We start from the raw sequence: 10,614 nt of genomic DNA on the forward strand, positions 1-10,614 counted from the left end.
CCCAGGGGGGTGCCCGGGGGGGGCCCCCCCCCCCCCCATCATCCTGCTGGTTGGCCCATAGATAGCCGGCCAGGTCTAGGAACCCTACCCATGAACAAATTTTGTGCACCAGGCCTCTAATTATATATACAAAAGGCTAATATGCAAAATTTCCCCTCAGGAGTTCGACTGTGAGTTTGATCACTTGCTATGACATGTGCTGATCACCAGGGGGCGGCATGGAACATGTCGGGTGACCAGCAGTGGGGTGCTGAGGGAGTGAGGGAAGGAGGAGGCGGGGAACCATGTGGTGGTGGTGTGCGGGTGGTGAGGGGAGGAAGTGGGGAGGCAGGGAGGTGGGAAACCTGATGGGCCCTGATCTCCAGCCAGGCCTAGGGACCCTACTCATGCATAAAAATAAAATAAATAAAATAAAATGGTAGTATCACCAGCTCTGCTTATCTTGAAATGCTGTTTTGAGGCTCAAGATAATTATGTGAAAGTACTTTATAAATTATACTAGAGGCCCAGTGCATGAAATTCATGCACAGGTAGGGTCCCTAGGCCTGGCTGGTGATCAGGGCCGATCGGGGCCTTCCGGCTGTTGGCCGGGGCCTTCCTTCGCTGGCTGCTGGCTGGGGCTTTCCTTCATTCCACACCAACCCCCGATGGCCAGCACACATCATAGTGAGCGATCGAACTCCCTGTCTCTCGGTCAAACACCCAAGGGGACACTTTGCATATTAACCTTTTATACATATAGATAAGGCAGGTAATTTTAAATGTTCCAAGAAGTATGGGGATTATTACATAATCAATTTTCAATATCTATTTTTAGATCTCTTATTCTCAAATTTGAGGTTGAGCATATTTCTGAAATGACAGTAAAATAAGGCAGATTATTAAATGTAATTTCGGGCCCAAATCCTCGATCATTTGTTCACCCTACAGATAACTAAAATATTGTTTCTACAAGTTAATATGCATACTTATTCAGTGACTACCAGATAAGATCTAAGAACTACTAAAAACAGCAATATAATGTAACCAATACTTAATGACATTGAATTACAAAAAACTATTCCTTTATATATTTGTTTCCCAACTTAGACTGTGAGGGAGAGCAGAAGCTACAGTTTATCCTCAGAACCTAGCCCAGTGCCTGAAACTACTGCAAGATTAATACATATCTAAGCAGACAGTTCCTGACTTCAAGGAACTGAGAAATCTAGCTGCGGAGTCAGAATGAACAGACACACACAAACAAATTACTGAAGACTTTTACAAAGCAACACATTTGCTTTTTCTAATCCATTCTGTACCTCCAATTTAATAACACTTTTCCTTGTTACTTTACAACTCAACTCTAACAGTTCTCTATTGCCTAGAAAAATGCAGTTGCCTTAGCCCTATTCCAGACCTAATTCTTAATTTCTGAGGGTAGAACCCAAGCACCTACATGTTAAAAAGTTCCACAAGTGATTCTGAAGCACAAACCAGCATAAAAACAATTGGGTTCACCCTACTGAGATATTCCTCCATCAGGCCAGTCCATCTCCTATCTAATTCTTTTAGTTATGGTTTCTCCTGTTAATCTAAAAATGTTTCCTTTCCAAATACTGCCCATCCTTCAAAACAACCTTCAAATCCTTCTCCTTCCATGGAACCATTCTAACTACTATAGCCCACAATGTCCCCATATCTCTATACACTTCAATACCTATATACAGTTCATTAACATTTTATATCTATTTCTTTTGTACACTAGTGAGCCCTTAATACTGTATGATGGATGACCAACAGATTTCCTTTCTTGCCATAAGTATAAAACACAAACATAAAAACACATATATACACACATATTTCAAACTTTCAAAATTATGTTGCTTTAAATACCTAGAGTAATAGAAATCTTCAGGTAATTAGCTCACTCCCTGCTTGTAATTTTCATGACAACTGTCATTCATCTAATGATAAGCTTCCTTCAAATATCAGCTCCACATATCTAAGGCTGACCCATACAATTTTACAACATGAATCTATTCCTGGGGTAGTTAGTACTATGTCTCTGAGAGCTCTGTCCTTGAAAATGTGTAGGAAAGTAATCAGGGAAAGCATGAAACACTACATTTCAATAGACTTGAAATCCAAAGGGGGAGAAATTCTTAAGATTAAGTTTGTTAAGTACAAGCTTGGACACACAGTATGTGAACAAGGCCACTGTGGAGACTGTATCAAGTTAATGGGTTCAAAAGAAATATGCACAGAAAGTATATAGCTTCTATCCTTGTTGCAGGGGGAAGATTCAAGTTATCCAATCTCATTTTTATTCACGGCCAATCGATCTAAATATACAAGGTTATATAAGTAGTCCTCAACCAAGGATAATTTTGCCCCTAGGGACATGGGTCAATGTCTAGATATATTTTGGGTTGTACCAACTGAGGGTTACTACTGGCATCTAGTGGGTAGGGTAGAAGGACGCTGCTAAACATCCTATAATGCACAAGACAGCCCCCACAACAAAAAAATTTATCCCACTCAAAATGTCAATAGATTATGTAATCCTAGGTAATACTATGTACTGTATATTAGAAAATGGAAACACAGCTTGATAGATACTCATAATACTTACTGCTCTCTTCATTTGCTATTTTCCCCTTTAGCTCCTTTTAGTATCTATATCATTTAATTTATTGAGATTGTTCATTTCAAAGCATTATCATTCAACGCATAAAGGCACTTAGGACACCAAACTAGGAATCGGAAAATGAAGCAAGCTAAACTTATAATGTCAGATGAGGAAATTATTAGAAATATATCAATTTAAGAAACCAACATCAATATTTCACTTAAATTTAATACTAAGAGAGTGTTAGGGAGTCATCTTTTATTATACCAAATAGGAAGATAACTAAGATTTTCACCAGCATTTGGCAGCCTGGAGAAGAAAACATAAATAGAAACTATTACTCAAAAGACTGGGTACAAGAAGGTTCAAGTTAGCTAAAGCCTTCGATGACGGACTTGACAGAGGGGATATAAAGAAATAGCTATTAGGGATAGTAAGAATAAGGCAACTATTTCTGGGAATAAAGTTATATCTACTACAGGGCTGAGGAAATATAGGAGTTGAATATACATTTGCATAAACCAGACACCTCAGGCTAGAGTCACAGGACAGACTAAGGGCATGATTAGGGGCAGATTAATTTGTAGGTGAGAAACTGTCACACAGAGACACTGCTCAAGTGCAGGTATAAGGCTGGGTTAAGGATTTAGAGGACCTTTACCCTCACAGTCCCTTCCTCCCCCTAAATCATAGCCTCCCCGAGCCCTTGGCAGATCAAAAGGAGAAGTTCTGACCTCTTGTGGGCACATGCTGATGTCACCACTTTCTAGATGTGAGTCATCAGATGGAAAGGCTTCTCTGACACAGAACTTCAACCCATAGCCTTGCATGAAGTTGCCCTAGATGTAAAAAGTGACCGGTATGTCACTAGATTCAAGAGACACAGAAAAATCTAAAAGATTTCAAGGAAGCAATTAGAAATATAAAGGTAGATTTGAGATGGCAATTTAAGTTTTAAAAAATGGAGAAAAAAAGAGGATTTCCAAAGCAATCTGAGGAAACAACATAAATATGCCCCTTGTGGAATGATACTTTCAAAAGCAGAGATCCTTCCTGCATTGTTGTTGCTGTTTTTTAATCTTTATAAGCACTGGCATTACTGAATTAACGGATTTAAGAAAACAAAAGGGACCACTGGTATGCTTGTGGGGTTTTTGTTTTTGTTTTGCATGGTCATGTGTTACATGATGCCTACACTCTGGATGATAGGCTTGGAAAAGCAACCCAAGCATACATGTGAGTAGAATGACAGTAAGGCACACATACTCACATACCTTCCTCACGTCACAGGCACAGTGACAATACCACCGCAGCCTAAGGGTGAAGGTTTTGAGGAAAACAAGGAAATCTGCTAACAACATCATTCCAAGTAACAGGAGCTGACATGTTCAGGGTCTAAAGTTACTCTGACAGCAGATCTAAACAGAATAAACATTTCTTCTATAACCTTTTGTTATGTTGCCATGGGAATCAGTGTTTAGGAACACATTTTCTGCAACTATATGTCAGAGCAGCGAAAGGGGACATAGCTTTCCTGTAAGAGGAGAGAAATTTGTATCGGTAAAGGTGGGGAAGACAATCATTCCTATGAGCTTTTATAGGGTCATGTATGTGTAGAATCTTTTAATCCATAAAATGTATTCAAGTTAAGAGAGAGGTTTTGGGGACCTCGTAGCCAAAACATTAGTAACTGGTAACAACAATCCCATCTCGACTACAATTATTGTAATGGGGAAAAGGCGGATGAATGTAAAGTTGATACAGGACCAAATAAAACAGAAATTAAATGAAATCTTAAATGTGGAAGGAAGGCAAAAATTACTTTTAAAATATGACCTGACAATAAAAACAAAACAAAACACACACACCTAGAAACCCAAAGAAAGCTGAACAACCTGCCAGCAGGCTAATCTTCCTGTGTCACAGAAGCCTAACGATAATCTCTTTGCTCCCTTCCTTTTGGTTTCAGAAACCTGAAAAGGTGAAGGAAGCCCATGTTATTTAAAGAGCTTGAGTACCCCAAATTTCTAGGGCCCACCAAAAGTACTGGCTCTGGTATTGAGTCTTTTGGAATGACAGCTGTGAGCATTAGTCCAGGCTGTGCACCAATTCATCTGACTCTCCCAATCAACCCTAAACTACATGAATACCTCTAAATGGATAAAAAACAGAAATGAAAAAAGTAGGGACGCAGAGTAGAGTGATGTTTTATTTTTTTTTATTTCTTTTTTTTTTTAATTAAATCTTTATTGTTCAGGTTACATTTGTTCCTCTTTTTTTCCCCCCCATAACTCCCCTCCTCCCAGTTCATTCCCCTGGGCTCCCCATCCCCCAGTGTCTTGTGTCCATTGGTTATTCTCATATGCATGCATACAAGTCCTTCGGTTGATCTCCTAACCCCTCAACCCTCCCCAGGCTTCCCACTATAGTTTGACAATGCTGCTCTGCCTCTGTATCCATTTTTGTTCATCAGTCTATAATGGTCCTTATTATCCATAAATGAGTGAGTTCATGTGGTATTTTTCTCAGCTTCCCAGGGGCCGTCTCAGTCTCACAGGGGCCATCTCAGCCTCACAGGGGCCGTCGCAACCTCACCAGGACCGTCTCAACCTCACCGGGGCCATCGCAACCTCACCGGGGCCGATTCAACCTCACCGGGGCCATCTGGACCTCACCGGGGCCATCTCAACCTCACCGGGCCGTCGCATAGAGTGATGTTTTAAAACAGAAGGTAAAATCTTGTCTCTTTTCTGATCATAACCCTCCATGGCCTCCACTCTCAGAGTAAAAGGCACAGTTCTTATAAAGGCTTTAAAAAAGACCCTTCATGATCCCTGCTCATCTGCAGCCTCTCTACTTCCTTCTCCTACTACTATTTGGCCTGGTTCATTCAGCTCTAGCCATACTGGTATAGCTATTCCTAGAGAGCAAGGGGCCTTTGCCTCAGGGCCTTCGCACCTGCTGATCCTTCAGCCTGAAATGTTCTCTCCCCACTCATGTCCAACGGGTGTTCTATATCATTTTGTCTACTCTGCTTCAAAGCGCCATCACAGTATTCCCTCTCCTTTCCATGCTTCATTTTCCTCATAGTACTTATAACCTGGCATACTATAATTTTTACTTATTATCTTCTACTTCCACCCCCTTAGAATATAGTTTCTTGTGGGCAGAAATTCTTGCCTGTTTTGCTCATATCCCATTTCCAGCACCTGAAGAAAGACACAGTAGTTGCTCAAAATATCAGTATAATATTCAGAGTCCTATCCTCAAAGAGATTAGCATGAACCCATCTTCCTCTCTCTTTGCCTCCAAATCCTATGCCCTGTAATACTCCAAAGTTCAGAAAATAGCACTAAGATCTATCCATTTGTCCTAAGCCAAAACTCAGGGGTCACCCTAGAGTCCCCTCTCTTCTCTGCCTCTTTCTCCCCACATTCAGCCTGGGAGCCAAGCATGTCTGAAGCCAGGACCTATTTCTCAAATGCAGAACTTACAGACCACCATCTCCTTCTTCCCTAAAACTGTAAAAAAATGAAATGCTGAAAAGCCAGTTAATTTTATAAATCCTTAACACATATATACTTAATTTATGGAAGCACTATGCAAAGACAAACTACTTCTAATACTGAAAGCTTTATTTAAAAAAACACACGCACATTTCAAGTTTAAAGAAATCTTGGAATCCCTAGATTCCAAGTCAGGGAACCCACTTTATAATGAGGATTTTTTTTAAAAGCACTACAGTAATTATACCTCTTGGACAGGAACAAATCAATACCAAATTTCACAGTAAAGAGCAAAAATCCAATGTATTTTCAAAGGTCTAGAGAGACAATTATTTCTATTTATGTCCTATACTTACATAACACAAACATACACAGAAGACTCAACTTTACAAAATGCACATTGAGGAATTTCAAATCAACAAGATTCATAAATTCAGGAATTAACTACATGCACTGCCTAATAATTCTTTGGGGAGAAAATTTAATCTGGACAGTAAGTTCATTTTTGTTTTATCAATTCTGAGGAAGAGATGCGACTTAGATAAGTTAAGTCATTACCCCTCAGACTATGGGCAATGGCATTGGTGGGATTGGCTTTATATAATCACAGCTCTATGACAAGTGACACAGCAACCCCTTTCTTCAAAAAGAAGGGATAGGGGGAGGCAAACAACACAGTTAGCGTGAAATAAAAAGTAGAGTACTCCTCAGTGTCAGGAAATAAAACTGGCAGTCCAGAATACCCAAAGTGAGATTTGATAAGTAAAATGGTTTCATAGCCAACTTGACTGAACTTCTTCTTAAAAGTCTTTATATATAGCCAGGCCAGCATGGCTCAGTGGGTTGAGCGTCATCCCTTGCACTAAGAGGTCACTGGTTCGATTCCTGGGTACATGCCAGGGTTGCGGGCTCCATCATGAAAGAGGCAGCCAATCCATGATTCCCTCACATTAATGTTTCTATCTCTCTCTCCCTCTTCCTTCCTCTCTCTATAAAATCAATACAGACATTAAAAAATAAAAAAGTCTTTATATATCAATACGAATATTTGCCATTGTGTTTAAATATTTATTGTTTAGCACTAATTATATGCAGCCAATCACATTACTTTTGGTTACCAAGAAAAACAAATGGGAAAAAAGGTCAGCATGGGCTTACTGTCACCACTAGTAAAGTAAAGGGCAAGTCTGCCTCATTGAGTATATCAAGAAAGTCATCTTTTTTAAAAAATATATTTTTTATTGATTTTTTACAGAGAGGAAGGGAGAGGGATAGAGAGTTAGAAACGTCGATGAGAGAGAAACATCGATCAGCTGCCTCCTGCACACCCCACACTGGGGATGTGCCCGCAACCAAGGTACATGCCCTTGACCGGAATCGAACCCGGGACCCTTCAGTCCACAGGCCAATGCTCTATCCACTGAGCCAAACTGGTCAGGGAAGAAAGTCATCTTTATATACTCGACGATGACATATTTTTATTTGTGTCCTGGTTCATCCAAAGTAAATAAATAAAAATGAAAGATTTTAAATGATGAATGGGCATTAATATTGAAAAAATTAGCTTAATTTATTTATTATATTTATTAATATACAATTGTTCCACAAAGCATCCATGGAACTGGATTTAAGAAATTTTGCCGAACTCTCACTAAAAGTTTTGTTATATACTCTATATACTGATGATAAATATAAATCTCACAGCACAATGCCTGGTAACATAGTAAGCAATGCATAAAATGTGGTTTCTATTCACATTTGGCTATAAGCTCTATGAGGGACTGTATTATCTTGCTCTGTCTCGTTCAGCACTCTATCCCAAGAAACCCAGTCTACTAACAGGTCCATAGTTTGTATTTAATAAATACGTTGAATAAGTAATTGAATATGTTTTAAGAGTAATACTCAACTCTCACCTATTTTATGGTTACCATACCCTAGAAAAAGGCATTTAAGTTCCTGTTTATGTTTCCTTAAACTAACCACAAAGATTCCCTCCCCCCTTTCTGTCCCAAACCCACAAAATCAATGCTTTGCAACAACTGTTCTTAAACAATTTTGCTTCATTTCCCCTCACAAAAGTACAAAGTTCCTTAAACTGCAAGGTTTAGTTTAGTTCCCTTTATCCCTTAAAAAGGAAAGGCATAGTTGTAAAACTTTATCAATTCTCAAATTTCTAGTCTGATTCCTTGCTCTTTGATTTGTGGTTGGTCATCACACCAGCTCTATTTGCATTTTTATTATATACTTTGCACAAATTAAAATAATGAAAAATAGCCTTGACATAAAAAAAAATTTAAGTTACACATCAAGGCATATCGCAGTTCAGAACAATCAAATTAGGAAGCTGACACATATTCCACTGATGCTGCATTCCTTAAAATACCTTCAGAAATTCTTTTTGGGAACAGACTTCAGATCCAGTTCTACAAGTCACACAAGAAACGCTGTGTCATTACTTTTTAGTTGAGACTCCTATTAGACATAAAACAGTATCACTAACCTGACTGCTTAATCTTTTTCACCAGACTTTAGTACAAATTCTCTAAATTGTTTGGATTCAACTTGATTTTGTTATTTCCCAAAATCTACGCTCAAAGGATGAAGATGGTGAAAAATAACACAGGCTCAAAATGAATTCTAAGAGAAGTTCATAGAGCATTTTCTGCCATACCTGAAAAGTTGCTAATTGAAAGAGCTCCAAATAACTACTCTGAATGATATACACACTTACTTGTAAATCTAAATTCTGAGATTTTAATCCAAAATCAGTTATATTTGTCTACAGTCAATTGTTACATATATTAGCTGTACTTTCCTCCCCTAATGTGCTAAAGGTTACACCTTAAATCGCCTTCCGAGAAATACTACTTAAAAAACAAAAAAAACAAACAAACTCTGCCTTCCTGGAAGGACACTGAAGAGACTTAACAGGGGCTATCTCTGAGGAAAGGAACAGCATGGCTGGAGAACAGGAAGAAAAGACTTTTCACTGGATATCTTTGTATACCTTTTGAATGTTGTACAATGTGAGTGCATTACACATTTTTTAAAACCTGCTTAACAAAATTACTTCCAAGTGTCGGATATTTCTGGCTCCCAAGCCAGAAAAGAATACTAGCGCTAAAGAATTGTGGAGTTCATTTTAACGTCACTTCGCTGTGAATCTGAACCTCCAGTTCCAGTGCAGAGCTATTCACACCAACGGCAGGGAAACCTTGCAAGCAGTTCAAGTTCACTAAACTCATCATAGCTGGACCATTCTACTGTATCCCTGCATTAAAGTAAACATCATTGGTAACAAAAACTTGGTACTACAAAAATTAATGTGTCAATTCAAGAGTAAAAAACAAAGCAGATTAATGAGCTATAAAAGGAGCAATGATCCAAATACATCTTTGAAAAGTAGCAAGTCAATAACACATAAACTGTATATTCAGTAAAATGCTGCAAATTCCCTTAAAATGCAGTCCGTCATACTACGGAAACGTGGAAAAGATGTCAAGTATGGTGCCATCAGCAACATAATTAAAGCAGCCTGAACTAGATCTTGCAATATGATCTGTTGCTGGACACAATTGCACAATCTCAATTACCCAGAAGATTCTACCAAACAGGAAATTCATGATGTGACTTTAAGAAACACAGGAATTACATTTAAAGATGAATACGTTCAAAAGCCTGGAATTTGTTCCAGAACAAGAAATAATTTTATAGACCCCTTTTCAAATGTTCAACGGGCACGAATGACACGAATAAGCTTCCGATCAGGAGCTCTCGAATTACAGTAAATCTAAAATGTAGTGTCTAAAACCTTGGAAGTTAGTGGAATGTTTCCGATCTGGAAATTTCCTGGTATTAATTTAATTTCATTTAAAACACACTCACAGTGTGAATTGAAGCTGATCTATCCCACAAAACCATCGTGATCCTCAGGCGATAAATGTAGATAAGCCCCCTGCAAACTCTCGGGGACTTTAAAAACACGGTCCTGTGCACAAGAATGACCGCCACTGGAAAATATTTACAACATCTCCCAGCATTGTGAAGAACTTTCTGATCTCGAGGGCGCCCAACGGATCGGAATCTCACTTGCTCCAAGTGCGAACACTGTTCCGTCAAACAATACTTAAATGAGCAGCGGAATGTGAGTAATCGGCGAGGCCGCCAGCTTCTCCGGCTGCAGGGTTCTCGCCGGCATCTCACCCACCCCCAGCTGCCAAAGGAAATGCGCTTTCAACCGAATCGGAAACGCACCACTCAAGCTGGCACAGGGCTCTCCGAGATAAAGTCGGTATTTTAAGCTCTATGGGCCGCTGCTAATTCAACTGCAAACTCAAAAAGAACGCTTCTCAAAATGGGATTTGGACACAGAGGCTTGCAACCAAGTCCGGACTAACGCCCTCCGCCGTCAGTTTTGCTCAGGCGACCGCAGCCTCCGAGTCGGGCTTTGCCCTCCTGCTTCTCCCGGCAGCTCCCCGGGCTGCTGTGCTCAGA

At 39.5% G+C, this 10,614-nt stretch overlaps 1 protein-coding gene across 2 annotated transcripts in view; it reads right to left on the minus strand.

Moving 5' to 3' along the window:
* The window catches only part of MAPK14 (mitogen-activated protein kinase 14), a 65,131-nt gene that overhangs the window by 53,905 nt on the left and 612 nt on the right, over positions 1-10,614 (minus strand). The gene's annotated exons all lie outside the window — the stretch shown is intronic.

Source organism: Myotis brandtii, unplaced genomic scaffold (assembly GCF_000412655.1).
Source record: "Myotis brandtii unplaced genomic scaffold, ASM41265v1 scaffold687, whole genome shotgun sequence".
In the NCBI taxonomy this organism is placed as follows: Eukaryota; Metazoa; Chordata; class Mammalia; order Chiroptera; family Vespertilionidae; genus Myotis; species Myotis brandtii.